Below are 17,657 nucleotides of genomic sequence, written 5' to 3'. Positions count from 1 at the left end.
TCTCAATCCCTTCATCCCCCAGCCTGTACTGATACAGGAGTGTGCCCTGACCCAAGTGCAGGACCTCTCACTTGGCCTTGTTGAACCTCATGAGGTTCACATGGGCTCAGTTCTTGAGCTTGTCCAGGTCCTTCTGGATGGCATCCCATCCCTCAGGTGTGACAACTGCACCACTCAGCTTGGTGTGGTCTGCAAACATGCTGAGAGTGCACTCGATCCCACTGTCTGTGTCATTGATGAAGATACTGAACAGGACTGGTCCCAATACGGACCCCTGAGGGACACCACTCATCACCAGTCTCCATCTGGACATCAAGCCGTTGACTACTATCGTCTGGATGTCACCATCCAACCAGTTCCTCATCAGATGAGGAGGGTGAACAGTCCACTCATCAGATCAATATCTCTCCAATTTAGAGAGAAGGATGTTGTGGGGGCTGTGTCAAAGGCCTTACAGACATCCAGATAGATGACATCTGTAGCTCTTCCCTTGTCCACTGATGTAGTCATAGAAGACCACTAGGTTGGTCAGGCAGGACTTGCCCTTGGTGAACCATGCTGGCTGTCCTGGATCACCTCACTGTCCTCCATGTGCCTTAGCACAGCTTCTAATAGTATCTGTTCCATGATCTTCCCAGGCACACAGGTAAGGCTGACAGGTCAGTAGTTCCCAGGGTCTCCCTTTTTACCCTTTTTAAAGACGGCTGCAATGTTTCCCTGTTTTCCAGTCACCGGGGACTTCACCTGACTGCCATGACTTTTCAAATAGCATGGAGAGTGGCTTGGCAACTGCATCACCCAGTTCCATCAGGACTCTGGGATGCCTCTCATCAGGTCCCACAGATTTATGCATGTTCAGGCTCCTCAGGTGGTCACAAACCTGATCTCTCTTGCAGTGGGAGAGACTTTGCTCCACCAGTCCTTGCCTTGCGGCCCATCCACTGGAAAGATGTAGGAAGAGAGGTTGCCAGTGAAGGCTGAGGCAAAAGAGTTGTTGAGTCTTCCACATGCTGTTTACAGATTTTTCTGGAGCTTCCTAATGACATTCATTTGTTTTTGTTCAGGTCTGAACAGTTTTTTCCCTTGTATTGAGAGGCTGAAGTCAGGCTCCAGGGCAGAAATCTTAGGCCTTTTTCTGTGCTCTTGGCAACCCTGCTGCAGTACCCACCACATTACAGTGTATGCTGGCTGCAGAGCATCCCAGCACCTTGCAGAGATTCACAGCTCATAGGTAGCGTGAGGAAGGAAGACAGAGCTCAGGACTTGTTTAGTGGCAACATGGACTTCAGAAGGAAGGACTGGAGAAGAAATGGGGATTTGGAAGGAGCTGCCTTAGTATTTTAAGTGGAAAAAATTCACAGGTGATTGTGGAACTGAAAGGACAAGGTGTTAAGGAAACAGTAGCTAAGGAGGAAATGAGAAAAGCCTGCTGAAGAGCCGTAACGCTGGGGAGAGGACTGGGACTAACCAGCTAACGAGCAAATGGGAAAAAGGGCAGGGCACCATTTTGAGTGTCCAAATGGACAGATGGTACCTAAAAAATGATGTTTGGAAGCCAACATACCAGAAATGGCTGTGCCCACTAAAGCGCAGTCTCCCTTACAGAGTTGGGAATGGAGCCAGTGTTCTTTAAAGGCTTATCTATGGTGGAAGAGGGGAGTTGTTTTAAAATTTGCTTAAAGTATTACTTAAACTGTGTTAATTCTTGTGTAGACACAAGCAGTTCTAAGTTAAAATGGATTTATCTTCATTTAACATTCATTTTTAAGCTGAACTTTCTTCCTTCAATATATATCAGTCTAATATTTTGGAATGCACCAGTACAGGCATCCTTCAAGTCGCATTACTCTTCTGTCACCAGCAGTTCCAACTGCAGCATGTGCTGCACTCTACATGGTATTTGATGTTACTGTAGGAAAATTTTACTGTTACCCTTTAGCAGCAGAGAAATCCAGAACTTTGCAGCTGAAGGTAATATACCTGATATGGTTCCTCAAAAAATATATGGTTCTTTATATGGATCCTCGAAGAACAGGAGCAGGGGCAACACCAAGGAGATTATACAGACATATGCAATATGTATTTTGGAAGAACTGGGTTGAGAAGTGAAGCACTCAGAAATGAGCTAGTATTATATGCGATCTTGCACAAAACTGCACAGTATAGCTTGCAAAGTTTTAAGCCACCTCTTTATCGCTATGCATTATTCTGTATATTCTTCCATTTCATGGGCATGTATACTGGTGCTGTTCATAATGAGATTTTTTTAAAGACTGAGGCTTGCCCAAATATGTTGTGTGGATTGCAAATGACATGTTCTTTAGACGTTACTTCCAATATCAAGCCAAATTTAACCTCTGTATTCCAAAGCAGAGGTGATAGAGGGGCTCAAAATAAGGCTTTTTTTTTTTTTTTTTTTTTTTAATGAACAGAACACATTTTTCCACAAGTTTCATTCTTAAGTAGAGCTGAACTGTTTTGGCTGAATTAAAAAAATGCCACATGAACAGCCTAGCCTAGCTGTTCATGTAATGAACATGTTCATAGAACAGTAATTAAAGAAGCTTGAGTGATTGTACTAGATTAAAAATAACACTTTATATTGGGAACTTTTATGAGATATTAATAAAGTTGATACTACTAGCACTGCCTGTAAATAGAGATATAAATCCATCATATTGCTAAGAATCTTCAAATTAAATTAAAGATTAATTTTTAAATGAATTTTAACTTTTTTAGCATTTGATTTAAGAAAAAATAGGCCTGTGATAATCTGCTTACCCTTCTATATCACACAAAGGAAATGAATATGGATATGAAATGAAAACAGATTTCACAATAGTATAGAAGTACAAGATTGTTAGATGATGCAATAGAAAATGAAAAATATAACACCATAATTCAGAGAATTCATGAAATTCCATATTTGTTTTTGAATCCCTAACTATGGTGAAAAGATTACTTCATACTTAAAGTAGGTACATTAGATGAACTGTCCATTTTATCTTCTTGACCAGAGGAGTCTGAGTGATCAGGATAACCTGACGTGAATGTGAGTAAGCTTGAAGCCAGGGAAGACTATTAAGTATAATCCCAACAATAATAGTAGGTACTGTGGTAATGTGAACAAGATACTATGGTTTCCTGAAATTGAGGAGATGGGTGAAATACAGTCAGAAGTCCCTTTGGTATTCTCTTCACACAGTAGCTTAGAAATATTTCATTAAATATTAATAACAACATAAAAGACCTTTGGTCTTATTTTCATTTTAATTAGGCAGGATATATATGCCATTCACTTTGAAGCCAAATGCTACTCCTTTGTATTAACCTGCAGGGGGTACTAGAAAATTGAACCAAGTAGCATTTAGCTATTTCTCCTCCTGCCATGAAATAATTAACAACTACTCTTCTGCAGACTCTCTTAGTGTTACCTGATCCCCATATACACGTTTCATGTTGACTTCTGGAGTTTGAGCGGTATGGTGTGAAATGCTGCCTCAGCCTGTTTCTTATAAATTGCCAGAACTCAGGAAAGTTATTAAACTTCAACTTAAACTGCTGAACCTACAAGGGAAGCTTAATCTCATAATGAAATCAGATTGGAGAGACAAAATGGACAATAATTTCAGGAGGGACACAAAGCTGTATATAATACACTGAACCCATTTTGTTTTGTGGTAAATGATAAAGGCAACTAGAAAACCTAAGAACTTAATGGTAACTGGTATGGCTAAAACGAATAGGAAGTTTTTTGACACATATGTCAAGGCAGGAATTATTAAGAAGCAAATAAAGAAAAATTAAAATATATCAATTGTATGAAGTCTGTGGGTTTCTAAACTCTTGGCTAGCTGTTTATCCAACCTGCCTACCTCTTACATAGGTTTCCCACTCCACATCTAAAGTAAATTCCTAAGAACCATCTTAAATGGGGCCTTGGATCTTCTGTTCTAGCAGCCACGGATCTTGGGGCCTCTCCTGGGAGAACCTTGAAGAGCTGCCATGCTCCTTGGCCAGCTTTTTTCTCTGGGTAGTGGCCTTGGGCATCTGCTTTGGCCAGGGTTTGGTTTACTTTAGCTGGCTGCCCAGGTAGCCTGGTGCTTCTTAAGTTTTAGACCTAACATATTTGCTTGGTTAGCCTACCACACAGCTATAAGCTTACCAGTTCTGCAGTCTGTGGTACTGGACACTCTTCATGGCTAAGCTTCCTCAGGCTGAAGAGTCTGGTGGACTTAAATGAGTTACACATGTTAACAGACAGGAAACAGAGCTGCTTTCAGTGGAAACCCACCTGTGTTCCACTCGATGAAAACCAGTATGCTTATACTGAATACATCACTTACTGATGAATTCACCTTTTCCAATGATTATCAGAAAAACTGTAGCAAGTTTGACTGTCACTACAGTGCCCCATGACTGAAATTGTGTTCTCTGTACGTGTGCATTATGAAACATGATAAATTGCATCATCACATTTTTTTCCATGGATAACCTGCTGTATGGTTAGAAGATGGTTCTTCTTTAATTAGCTAGTACTCCACATTTTGTGTATTTTGTTTCCCCGTTGTGTAAAATGAACATCATGCCCTAGTTCCTATACATTTTTCAGCTTTGTTCTGGGGACATGATTATTCATTTTTCCATATAAAAGTACATGAAGATGATAATACTTCATCTTACAGAAGCATTACGGAAATAAGTTTCAGTACTATCTATGAGACACCTACGCTGTGGTGATGTTAAAAAGTTTGTTTTTTCCAAAACTCCAGTGAAGTGAAGGAGTATAAATGGCTTTGTTTTATCAACGATAAAAATCCAGCAAACAATAGCTTCCTTCATCTCCTGATTGTCCTTCATTTTTAGGGAAAATGTTAAGTGCTTCACAAAAGTGTTAAAGCTCTACCTTTCCCTTTTTTCCTTTTTTTAAGCGAAACTACATTAGTTTGGTTGTGATATGCTGAGATACCTTTCCTGTGTAGTTTGTAAATTGTAACATGTGTAATCAGGTTCGTAAATTTAGAAACTTCCACATCTACTGTAACACATCATCTTAGGTTCCACCCCTCTTCTATTAGAAAAGCAAATTTAGCCTGTTAGACTTGCACTAGTAATGACCACAGAAGTTACAAAACCGTTTCTGATGTATCTCACTTCCCTTGTTCTCAGATATGCGTGTAATGTGTTAGAGCTAGCTGAAAATATTAAACCTATTTCATACTGCTAGAGCAGTTGATTTGAAATTGAAAATGTTAATGTTCAATCAAAAGAAATCCCTGTCTTTGCAGGTCAGAAGCTGTTAAGAGTATTAGCTGTTAATAAAGGGGAGGAAACAGGTAGAAGGAGTGCTTTTGTTAGTGCATACAAATTTTTGCCTTTTCTGTGTCAGTAAATAAATTAAAACAGCAACTACCCCCAACTACTCACGTATGAATATTACAAGTGGACACTTTCTGTGTTTAAGAAGTATTATTACTCCAGAGTTTTAAGGCACAGAAGATCAAAAATATTAGACTTAGATTTTTTTTCTATTAAATAATTAAATTTAATTACTCAAGGGTTTGAGGCACAGAAGATCAAAATACTAGTCTTCTGTTTCTATGAAAAAGAGTAGGCAAAACCAATTGATTATAGCAAAAAGATGATCAAACTTATTTCTTCCAGAGGTTCAGTAACTGAATTTAGGATACTCATGTAAAATACAGTCATGGATCATTTTTATACTGTAAAGTATAAAAGGTAAAATTTAATATTTGAATTTTATTGTATGGTTGCCATCATGGCACTACAGAACACTGATGGGTTTCTGGGAAAACACAACTAACCCAACTCCTGAACTCTCAATAAGGATAGTGTAAAGGATGAATGAAACATATGACACTTCTCTGAAATTGAAGCACAGCTTTCTAATTTACTGTGGTCCCATTTTCAGCTGCCACAGGGTTGAAGACCTTGAAGGTAGGTAGGATCTATTTATCAGGCCAAGGTAATACAAAAAACTAAATCCATTCTACTTATGGTCAACATGAATTTGAAGTAAATGAAAAATACATCCTGCATATGAATATGAGTACTGTAACTCAGTTTTTAATTTGATAGTTTACCTATTTTGAGATCTGTCATTACTGAATAATAGTACAGAGTCTAATTATTTCCATTTGATATTCATTTATGACTGTATTATGTAAGAAAGAAAAATAGTTTCCAAACTCATAATGAATTCACTGTATGTCTGGTATTTTTCTTCAGTTTCCAGGAAGTTCAACAAATGAAATGGCAATTGTGTAGTCTGCCTTAAAAGAACAGCTGCACAAGTTAGTTCACCACAAAACAAGTTGGACAAAATGATTTATGCAGTACTGTTTCCTTAATTATTTCACAGAACCTCTCTGGCTCTGGAGACTTATTTGAGCCAACTATTACAAATCTCTGAATTTCAGAAATAGTAGGTTCATGTCCTTCCTTCTTTACTTCCATTTTTCATCATGCATTTTCAATTTATGACAAAGAATGACATTTTCCCCCTGATTATCAGACACAACTGAAAACAAGCTTAAGGGAAAAATTGCCCCCAAAACTGTTAATCCTTTGTAAGCTTTATACTAACAACTCTATATTAATGATCTTTATGTTTTAATAGGAATTTAGGATCTGAGAAAGCAGTGTTAATGAGATGACTGTGTGAAATCTGAGTTTGCTCTTGACAACTAACTCCTACTGTAGAAGTTTTGTGAAATTGCAAAGAAAATAGGAACACAGGGTGCAGTGTACTTGACATAGACATGAGTGTCTTAAGCAAAAAACCACAGAATTCAATCTCTCAGAAGGCTACCCCGATGCATTTTTTAGAACACTATTTTGCATCTGGGCATCAAGAGATATGAATGACTGCTGAAATTTAAATTATCCAAACTAAAAGAGGATGAAGGAAGTTTGTTTAATTTTGACCTGTTAGCTCAATGTGCTAATATCATTAATAGCTGCCAGAGCGAATGGATATTTGTTAGTTCATTTTGAAAGGAGTGAAATTCTGCTTTTAGCTTGGGACTATGAGATCCTTATAATAAGCTTCTTGGCTTTGTTGATTGTGCAGAATGACAAAACATATTTATTGGCCTGACAGAATTTAGATGGTCCTAAGAAATTTTTCTAGGTCTTTCTAGAAAACAGCCAAGCTAAAGAAAGCCCTTATTTGCCCTGTTTCTAGGAAATATAGTGATAATCTTGCACAAAAAGAAGAAATTCAGGAGTTTTGTGCAGGGTCACTGGAAACTCTGCTTCCAGTTACAGTCATCTGTTCCAGCTCCCTGCTACTGCAGGCTTACTCCCTATAGTAAATTTCCCAGTGGTTTTTCCTTGAAAGAGTTCTTTCTTCCCATACTCTGTCTTCCTTTGTGTGTGCCTTGAGCATCAGCTATATGTAGTTTATACTTGCAGAAAGTGTTTCTCTGTTCTTTGTAGGGAAAGTAGTTGTCTCTTTCCCATCCAGCATGTTTGCATGAAACCACCGTTGCTTCCATATTTAGAGAGCTAAAATGATCTAACACAGAATATTGTGAGGAAACAGGACTGTGTTTACTCCAATAAGCAGGGGGAGGTTGTCTGTGGGATTTGAACCTGCCAGCCTGAACTTACAGTGCACCTAGCCCACTGTCCTATCATGAACCAGTAAGGAGAGGATGTACATGTTAGTGGGGCTGGGGAATTATCAATGCAAAACAATTAAAATTGTTGCTGCTCAAGTATACTCTACATGTACAGTGCAAGTAGTGTATAAGAGCACTATCACATTAATGGTCTAATTTTTATTGATTGTGTTTTATTTTTATAAATTCAAACAACCAGGCATTTCTTTGCCACAAATTCTCACTGTTATGGAATAGTCCAAGCAGCAGACTGGAGAGGAAGAGTAAATTATTTTCTTTAATAAGACATTTTTAGATATAGGTAGGACTATTAAAAAATTGAAATTTCAGCGGCTGAACTAAGTTACCGATCAAAATCAAGTGGTAAAACCAAAATGTTTTGTTTCAGAATAAATACAATGTTTTGTTTCACCAGAAATTATGTTTTAGGCTCTTAAAAAAACCCAAGAAAATGGAGATGCGTGAAGAAGATGAGAGCAACTTAGACTGTCTCAAATCATATTTAGGTTTTATAACATTAAAAGAATAAGGGCCATGCCAACACATTGCAAACTTATCCTGCTTTTGATATTCCATTGAATATCTCCAGAGAACACCTACAGCTTGCTGTGTGGCCTTAAATTACACATGCACGGTAAGGTACAGCCCTATTTGATTAGGGTTAACAATGCGGATGTGATAAAGGCTTTCAATTTCTGAGCTGTTTCAGTGCTCCAGTAGCAAGGAGAATAAATGTTACAACGACGGCTGACTGGGGAAGAGGGTTGCCAGTTCTTAGGGTGAAACACATCTCAGGCTTAAAATGAGAGATGGAAATTCTGTTTAAAAATGCCATTTTTTCTAAGACAGAAATAGAGGCTGAGTCCAAGAAGCTGATGTGGGTTTATGCTTGCTCATCAGATTCCTAACCTTGCAGGCAAATGGAGTCTACAAGGGGTTTCATTCAGCATGTCTACTCTTTTTCTAAAGATTTCGTGATTCTCTTCAGATTTCAAGGCTAAAGTCTCCTTTATTAAAGAAATCCCTTTTTTTTTTTTTCAATTTCCTGCTCATAGGCCATATATTCTCTGAAGGACTTTTGCAGAAATAGAGCTTTTGAAGTATCCAGGCTCCAGTAAAATGTTCCTAAACTGCTGTGGATTTGGGAGAGCTCTAGCAGTGACTACAGTCAAGCAGGTGGATTGCTGCTAGAGCAGTGTCAAAGGATCTGCCTGTAGGAGTGCCTTGAGAGATCCAGAACTAGGAGCAGCAACCAGGCAGTAGCCACACCTAGAAGCGCAAAGGATTCAGCAGCTAGTTTTACTCACATCAGAATGGTCCTGCCTGAAGAGCAGGATGAGGCCAGCTAGTGAGAAGTGAGTGGTGCCCACTATCTTGTTGATCCTTAGTGTTTGTTACAAACTATTCTTAATGACTTCGGTTAATTAAAAGACATTTATAATTTTTTTTATTAAGTGCAGTGTTTCCAGCAATTATCCTAGCTCTTGATGCTCATACAGATTCATTTCTGCATTGCCTTCTGCCTATATAGTCTCAAATGTCTCTCTTCCTGGATGAGATGGATGTAGGATATAAGGAAAATAAAATTAATGTCAAATTTCACTACTGGTGAGACCACGCCTTGAGTACTGTGTCCAGTTTTGGGCCCCTCATTACAAGAAGGACATTGAGGTCCTATAGCATGTCCAGAGAAGGGCAACGAAGCTGGTGAGGGGTCTGGAAAACATGTCTTATGAGGAGCGGCTGAGGGAGCTGGGATTGTTTAGCCTAGAGAAGAGGAGGCTGAGGGGGGACTTTATTGCTCTCTACAACTACCTGCAAGGAAGTTGTAGTGAGGCCGGTGTTGGTCTCTTCTCCCAAGTAACTACTGGCAGGACAAGAGGTAACGGCCTCAAATTGCGCCAGGGGAGATTTAGATTGGATATTAGGAAAAATTTCTTTCCTGAAGGCATGGTTAGGCATTGGAACAGGCTGCCCAGGGAGGTGGTGGAGTCAACGTCCCTGGAGGTGTTCAAAAGCTGTGGTGCTTAGGGACGTGGTTTAGTGGTGGGCTTGGTAGTGTTAGGATAGTGATTGGACCTGATGATCTTAAAGGTCTTTTACAACCAAAGTGGTTCTATGATTCTTTGATCCTTAAACCTGTAAAGTTCCATGAAAGCCAACTCATCTCTGTGCGATTAGATGACAGAAGAATCTAATTAGCACTAGCTTCTCCATCTATAGATAAAGATTTGCTATTGCATACAGCTATTTTGCATTGCATGCTATAAACAGTGACTTCTCTTTTGTATTGCTGCGTCATGGCAGCAGGTGAGCGGAATATAAAAATATAAAAGGTGTTTTCTTAATGTAATTCCTTTCCTTACTGTTGTAACAGTCTGATAGCTGCAGCCTGGTAATAATCACTTATTTAATCTCTTTTTTTGTTGATTTCCTGTCAGTTACTGGTGTTTGGGTTTTTTTGAGGAGTTACAAATTGACTGGAAGATGATAAAAGAGCTGTAGTTTTCTTTGAGGAAAAACATCTGAGTAATCCCAAACAATAAAATGTTAAAATTCTAGTTTGCATTTATTAGCATAGGTCTAGTGTTGCACAGGAACTGCCTTAGTAGAAAATCTATCCCATATGCATTTAAAGTTGTTACTTATCTTTACACAGAACCATATGCATATTAAAGTGAAATTTTTAATGAATTTGGACTGTAACGTCTTTAAAACCTCTGATTCTTGAAATGTTAACAACGTGAATTAAATGAAATAGTATTTATCAGCGAGGGAAGACGAGTCATTTAAAATGTACCATCTGCTGTCTGGCCTTTTAATAGTAGTGTAACTCAAAACAATGGGCTAGCCCTACCTACCCTCTCTCAGTTGTTCCTGAGCAGCAATATATGGAACCAAGGGTCAGTCAAAAATAGTAGAGAGATGTGATTTCCTGGTAAGGACACGAACAAATAAGCAATTTGGATCTTCTTTCAATTGTTTTTGTTTATGTTGAATTTGTAACCTTTCAGTCTTTGAATACTTGGTCTTTTATATAGTCTGGAGGGTATCTGCTGCTCTCAGTATAGCTGAGTAGTGACTGAATCATATTTGTATAGTGAATAAAGAAGTTTTCTGTAACACCTGTAAAGGGGGAATCTGGCTTTGCAAAAGTAGCTTCTCTTCCAGCCTATGCCATAGGCTTCTAACCCAGTTTGTTCAGATTACTTAATCTGCAGTTTCTTAGGTGTCACTGATTTTAAGTGTTTTGGTAGCCGATCTGGAGGTATTCAGCATGAAAACCTGAAGCTGAAGTCACTAAGGCTGCTTGTGTCTCTGGAAAATCTGTGTCTTTCATTGTTTCCAGCTAGGCATGCAAATATCCATGTGATCAAAAATTAGCACATGGAGAATATCCTGTAACATAAACTGAAAGCATGTTTATATTTACACTTGTGATGAATTTATTTTAATTGTAATTTTTTAATATGAGTTTTAATTATTATGGCAGATAGGTGATATGCTTACAAGGAATCACAAATAATGTAACATTCAAGAATACAAATTAATATGCACAAATGAAAAAAACATTTCAATTTTTCATGTGACTTACAGAATTTTTAATAACGGCAGTGATTATTTCTTCACATATGAACTACTACTATAAAATAACAAATAGAAGGATCAGTCTGGAAAGTAAAAAGAACAGAATGTTATTCTAGCACTCCTAGGTAGTGCTACAAAATCTAACAGATCAAGCTGAAAAAGTTCGGAGTATTTCTGAGTATCAGACTTGGTATCTCAAAATTAAATTCTGATTTACTGAAGAGTTTGCTTTTTGTATTGCAGATTGTTACAATAATGCGTGCCAGCTTTCCCAGTTTTTTGGTAGAGTCTGTTTTCAAAGCACTGTAGAATGTTATAGAAGTTATGTTGTAGACTCAGTACTAGGCTAGGTGCAGTGTAGCTTTAGTGTATGACTGCCTCATCTGGGAGGACATCCTACTCAATATGAAAAATATACTTTATATGTACAAGTTCATTTTACATGTATTTAGCAGTAGAGAGAGCACTCTGCCTGCTTGGGATTTGACAGCTGGGGTTGTGTCCTCTTGCAATCTCATTGGTTTTGCTGTTTTCCCTGGGCTCCTGTTCTTTTAGCCACCAATTCCCTTTTCTTTACTGCTGTTCAAGTCAGAGAATTTCAGGGATGAATAATTTCAGAGGTAAATTCTTTAAAACCCATTACTTTGGAACAGTTGAAAGCAGATTAATTTGATAGTAGGCAGGATGGGGGAAAGAATAGGGTTAGGAATGAGTTGGTTTGGGGGGTTAGCAGAGTGATGGATTTCTTTGCTGTGTGGAAGAACAAAATGGTAGATTTCCGTAAGGAGAGCAGAGAAGTGAGGAAAACTCAAGTCACTTGCTCATAAGCAGTGAAGACTTCAGATTTAGTAGTCTGGTTTTTGCTTTCTTGCTGTTTCTTTATTTCAATTCTGTCCATTAAAAACTAAAGTAATTACCCCAATTGGGGCCTGTGATCTCATTCAAAATGTAAATAAAAATAGGATACTGCTGTGGTAAATAATTTTTCTTTATTTCACTTGCGCTAAATAATGATGATAGTTTTTCTCATGTCTGTTTTTTTTTGTCCTGATTTTTGCATGCATCAAATTTTATCTTTCATAGTCAATCCAAAGCTGTAAGAACACGGACTATAAAATTATTTATTTAAAATACAAGTTAAATAAAACTTTTACCTAATATTACTCATAAAGCCCACATGATTTGCAAAGTATGATCATACAGAGCAGCACTGGTCTGAACCTCCTACCTGTTGTTACAGCTGAGTAGTGACTTCATAAAAGTGTGGGTGTAATTTTGAAACTGGAAAATGCCTTCTCTTGGGCCATTAATTTCTTTCTGCAGCAAGATGAGTTATGTTTTAATGTGTATTTACTTTTGAATTTTATTTAAGTTCACTTTCTGTCATTGCATTCCCAAGTGATGATAAGACCAAGTTCCTATCTGAAGTAATAGGAAGTCCCATGGCCTTACCGAATATCTGTGTGTGCTCATGCTTGTTGAATCTGTTTACAATTAAGTACAAGTTAATAAGTAGATTAACGGCTTTAGGCATTTCTCTTTTCTTCCTCAAATAATTTCAGTTTAAAAAAAATAAGGCAGATTGTCAGGGTGTGTGTTGCTGGTACTGCGAGTCCTGGGAGTCCACGGGTGGTAAAGCAGATCTGTGCTTGTCAAGCAGTGTTTAGTCTGACAGTGGAGTCCATGCAGTTGGCTGTACCATGCTTGTGAGAGAAATGTGGAGTAAGCTGCTTGCACCAGATGCAGAATCTCTTTTGAAGTGGAGTCCAATTTATAAAAATCACGTTCCAGATGCATTTTTTGGTTCCATTTATTTCATGTATGCAGCTGTCTGCTGGGAAACTATCTTCTATCTTTCTCAATCTACAAGAGGATTACGTATTTTGAAAATAAATTCGTTTTTCTAAATTACCCAACGATTTCATCTTTCTGTACAAAAGCTGTGGTTATTTAACCACTTGTGAATGCTGGAAGTGTATTTACACTTTCTGTCATGCATCGTAAGCATTTGTACATCTTCAAGCCAAGTACTACATTCTTCTGATACAAGCTGCCGCCTTCAAGCCACCCATGCATGGTGGTTTGGTATATTCTAGGCATTTTTCAGATAGGTTTTTAAATAAACCAGTCCACAAATGCAGATGAATAAAATGGATTGTGAAAATTAAGGACTAATTTGCAAATTAAGTTGGCAGTTTTGGAGCTGGGGTATGCCACTGCCAGGCTGGCATAGGTACAGGTCATCCGGCCTCTTCAACCTCCGGTAGGGTTATGTCTGACGTTCCTGCAGGGCTTTTTTCAGTTTGACTGACAAGCCAGATTTCCCTAAGCCCTTTTGGCAACCTACTACGAAATCTCACTCAAACAATTTCTCAGTCTTCTCAGACCCTGGGGCAACCTCTGAGTTGGCCTCAGGCTACTGCCTCGGACTTTGCTCAGGTCTCTAGTTTTCTTCCAAACAACCGTTTATATGGCCAGACATGAAAGTGGCCTTGCCTACCGCCTGCTCTTCATCAGCTCAGTGCTTTTTTCCTCTTGCAGAGATAATGTTTTGTTTCGTTCCTTCTTCTTCGCATTCTTCACCCCCGTCACTTGCATCTTTGTTGATGTCTTTCCCAGTCTAAGCTGTTTTCAGTTGTCAGTCAGTTACCCAGTTTCTGCCAGTGAAGGCCTCTTCATGTTTTCTTCTGCAAAAAGATTTGGGATATCTGAGCCCATAAAGCTTTATACCTGGATTTAAGTTAGCTAAAATGTGTACAGCCTTGCAGGATCGAGGCCTAATCTGGGAAATAATCTGTTGGAATCTTGCTGTTAAATACTGTCTTGGTAGAGTGTTTAGGCTTTTAGAGTGGTTAGTATTTTGAAAATTGCTTAACTTAGCAATGGATGACAGATACTTTAAAAGTGGAAAATATGTTTGTTACACAGACATTTAAAATATGACTTATATGACTATAAAGTATTACATTAAAGTAATAAGTTTATCGATGTTAGTTTATTTATGGGCTCGTATTGTTAAGGATTTGGTGTTACGAATAGCAGGTTTCTGTGTTCCATGTTTCTGTGAGTTTCAACGGAAAGAAGAAAAACAACCCCTTACAGCTTTCTGCAGAAGAATAACAAGAATACATTTAAGCCATTTCTTGACTGACTTGAATAATTAGAAAGTTTGTGGCTGACAGACTTTGGTTTCACCAATGATTGTTACTAAAATATTAGAAATGCACAATAGTCTTCAAAAAAAGAAATCTAGAAACGTGTCACTTAAATCAGTCTTAACATGAATAAAACAAAGCTAGTGATAGAAAGGATAGGATAGAAAGACTCATTTTTGCTTGACTTAATAAACAGGATTATTACTGAATTAAAGTTTGGATTTTTTGTCAAGCAGGATTTTTTCTAGTATGTTTTCACAGAGCCTTCAGCTATGAGAAACTACTGACTGTAGATATTCTCTGCCAGAATGATGAATCTATTTCCAGTAAGCTAGTTGCTTCATCTTGTTGGATATACTTTTGGGAATTTATCATGTAATTCCCTTAATCCAAACCAGTTGTGTACATGTTTTGTAATTGATGAATTACTGACAGTAAATAAATATTCATACAAAATCAACTATTTGTTAAAGAAAAAAAACCCTAACAATTTTAGTGCCAGAGTCTTGTATTTACTGTGTCTTTTCACATGACTTGATTGTCATCTAAAACTGCTGTTTACAATTATTGCAACACTGAATATATACCATCTCAGATAAGAGCGCATTTACATTGCAACTGTATGTCAAATACTTTTATCAACACAGTGAGTAATACCAGATCACTAGTCCTTGAAATAACATGTCATTAAGTTTGTGAAGATGAAACGACTATTCTTCCATCAAATTCTGCTCTACATTTAGATGAAATGCCTTGGTTAAGTAATGTCTTTGAAGACTGGGTGTTACTTCCTTTAGGTCTGATTGTAGTTGGCAGGCTTTATATGTTCTTTGTGTATTACCAAAGCAGAACATCTGTTTGCAGCGTACTCTCTGTCTTTTCTTCATAAATGGATGTAACTTGGATGTGTTGGACGTATTTTGGTGTGGTGTTTACACTTGATTAATTGAGTCTTACTGCTTGTGTCTGTGCATATATCTTATTCCTACTACTGAATACATGTGATTGATGCACTGAACTGTTAGCTTCTGTTCTGTGAGTATTAATCAAAGAATATGCTCCTCTGCTTAATGGCCTTGCGGTGTAGGAGGCAGCCAAAAAACATGGACTATAGTCTGCTTTTTTGCTGTTTAATCATTATTGTGTAAGACACTAGCAAGAACACTTTTTTTCATCTATAAACACTATTTCATGCTTAAACATATCCATTGTTTGGTCAAAGTTATGAAATATTGTTGCTCAATTAAATTTTATTTTCAACATTTCCTGGTAAAAGCAGTAATGGAAGAGATAAAACAGTAAAGGAAGGGGAGATAATTAAATAGAAAAAAACACTAGGCATAGCAAGCAAGGAAGAAGTAGATGTGGAGGCCATAAATTGAGCCTCATATGTTTTCAGGTCTTACAGTTGGGACAAACAGTTTTCTTTAATCAAAAGCCAAACCTGATGTTTTTCTAGGTTCCATTACTAAAGTGAAAGGGCTAATTTATGACTAATCTATTCTTAAAGAGAATCAGGGTAGACATTTGCTATGTTCTGATGTACACTTAAAATGTGTGTAAGGATAGATGTTGATTAGGGTGTGACAGCTTCTTTGGGTGAAAAATTAACAAACATTTTCAGTATTTAAAACAAAAAAGCCAGTAAATGTTTGTTTGTGGTGATGGTGGTACAGCTCACTATCAGAAGCAGCAAGCTTCTTGAAAACTCAAGAAGTGAGTTTAGTAGTTCTGATATAAAGGTTTATAGCTACAGCTTCAGTCGTTGTCTGTGAATCTCCCCAGTGAGGCAGCAAAGGCTAATGGGAAGGCTTAGGCTTCAGAGGTTGTAGTCTTTCACAAGGTGTTTTGTTGTAGTCGTCTTGTCTCCCTACCCTTTTCATAAAAATGCCCTGGATTACGATCTTTCCCTAGATTATGCTGTTAGCAAAATTTTCCCCTTAGCACTACCACTGACTTAGCTGTACAACTAGCAGAATTAGCAGAATTTATTGAACAGGAGTTCCTCTTGCTGTTGCCTGTTGCCCTTTACCATTAGGACAGTCTTGCTAAACAGTCTTGCTAAAATCCTCTCAGAGTGGTAGGACCATAGGAAATACCACATTATTTTTATTTACTAATGTTGTTTTTCTACAAAATTTATTTTAGCTGTTATGAGTGTAAGCATTTTTTTAATTCCTCCAGTTTCAGCCCAGAAAACATATCTCGGTTTTTGTTACAGATCATGATTTTCTAATATTTGAGAAAGGTGTGAGGCAGACATTCCTCCAGACCTTCTGCATTTTTGTATGATGTAATGTGTTCAAAGGCAGGTTTGCTTTTATAGAAAGGAGTACAGTAGTATTGAAGCTTATGATTCTTAAAAAACAGTAGTTGAAAGCTGAATCATTGAATCACAAAAACTTGTTTGTTTCCAGTCAGTTTATTTGTCTCGGAGATGTATTTAAAGTATTTTCAGGAAACATCACTAAGTGAAATTAATGGCTTCGATAAAATACTGGCTTAGTCCACAATTACCTAGTGGAAATTAATGTATTTTATATTAGTTGAACAGACGTTTGTCCAGTGTTGTACCACCTCCCTTTGAACACCTCCTATAAATATTCCTCCTGCATGTATACATATGTTTATACTTGAATATATAAGCATGCTCTTGCAGAAATAGCTATTTGGAAAGAAATTTTTATTTGGAGACTCTATATAAATTGAATATTTATTTCAGATCCATGTCAAAATGGTAGACCTTGCATATTTTCAAAATCCTGTGTCCTGAATAAAGGCCATTTCCACTGTTCTAATTCATATAAACATCTGCTTGTGTGATTTGAGTTTAGTTCTTCAGTTTTGATAATGATTATTCCCACATTCTTATTGTTTGTCAGTTCTGGAAAGTTAATTGTTAGTTCAAGTAAGCAATCTTCACATGTCTGGTTAATGTAGTTACTGCTTTTTGACCTTCTGAAAATGCTGATCTACCAAAGAAGTTTTTAACGTAGTAAGAAAAGCTAACTAAAGTTAGGTGCCTTTCTCTGTTGATCCACACCTGCCGTTGTCTTTCCCTAGCTTTTGTAATCAAGCTTTAAGATTTCAATAATAATATAGAAGTAAGAAGAGACACAAAACCATGCCTTTGTAAAGACCTTGTCTGGTGGGTTTTGCATGGACTACAATCTTCTTAGAGTATATATTCTTTTTGAGTATAGTTCTTCAGAAGTGTTCATATCGTGGTGATTAATATCATAAAAATATAAGATTGTTAAAAAGAAGC

At 37.4% G+C, this 17,657-nt stretch overlaps 1 protein-coding gene across 2 annotated transcripts in view; it reads left to right on the top strand.

Annotated features, from left to right (window-relative positions):
* The window catches only part of AUH (AU RNA binding methylglutaconyl-CoA hydratase), a 120,780-nt gene that overhangs the window by 97,487 nt on the left and 5,636 nt on the right, over positions 1 to 17,657 (top strand). The window lies entirely within an intron of this gene.

The sequence above is a fragment of the Leptosomus discolor genome, chromosome Z (genome assembly GCF_034619465.1).
Source record: "Leptosomus discolor isolate bLepDis1 chromosome Z, bLepDis1.hap2, whole genome shotgun sequence".
NCBI lineage: Eukaryota > Metazoa > Chordata > Aves > Leptosomiformes > Leptosomidae > Leptosomus > Leptosomus discolor.
The sequence above is the reverse complement of the archived record's forward strand: the minus strand, read 5'-3'. Positions and strand labels throughout refer to the sequence as shown.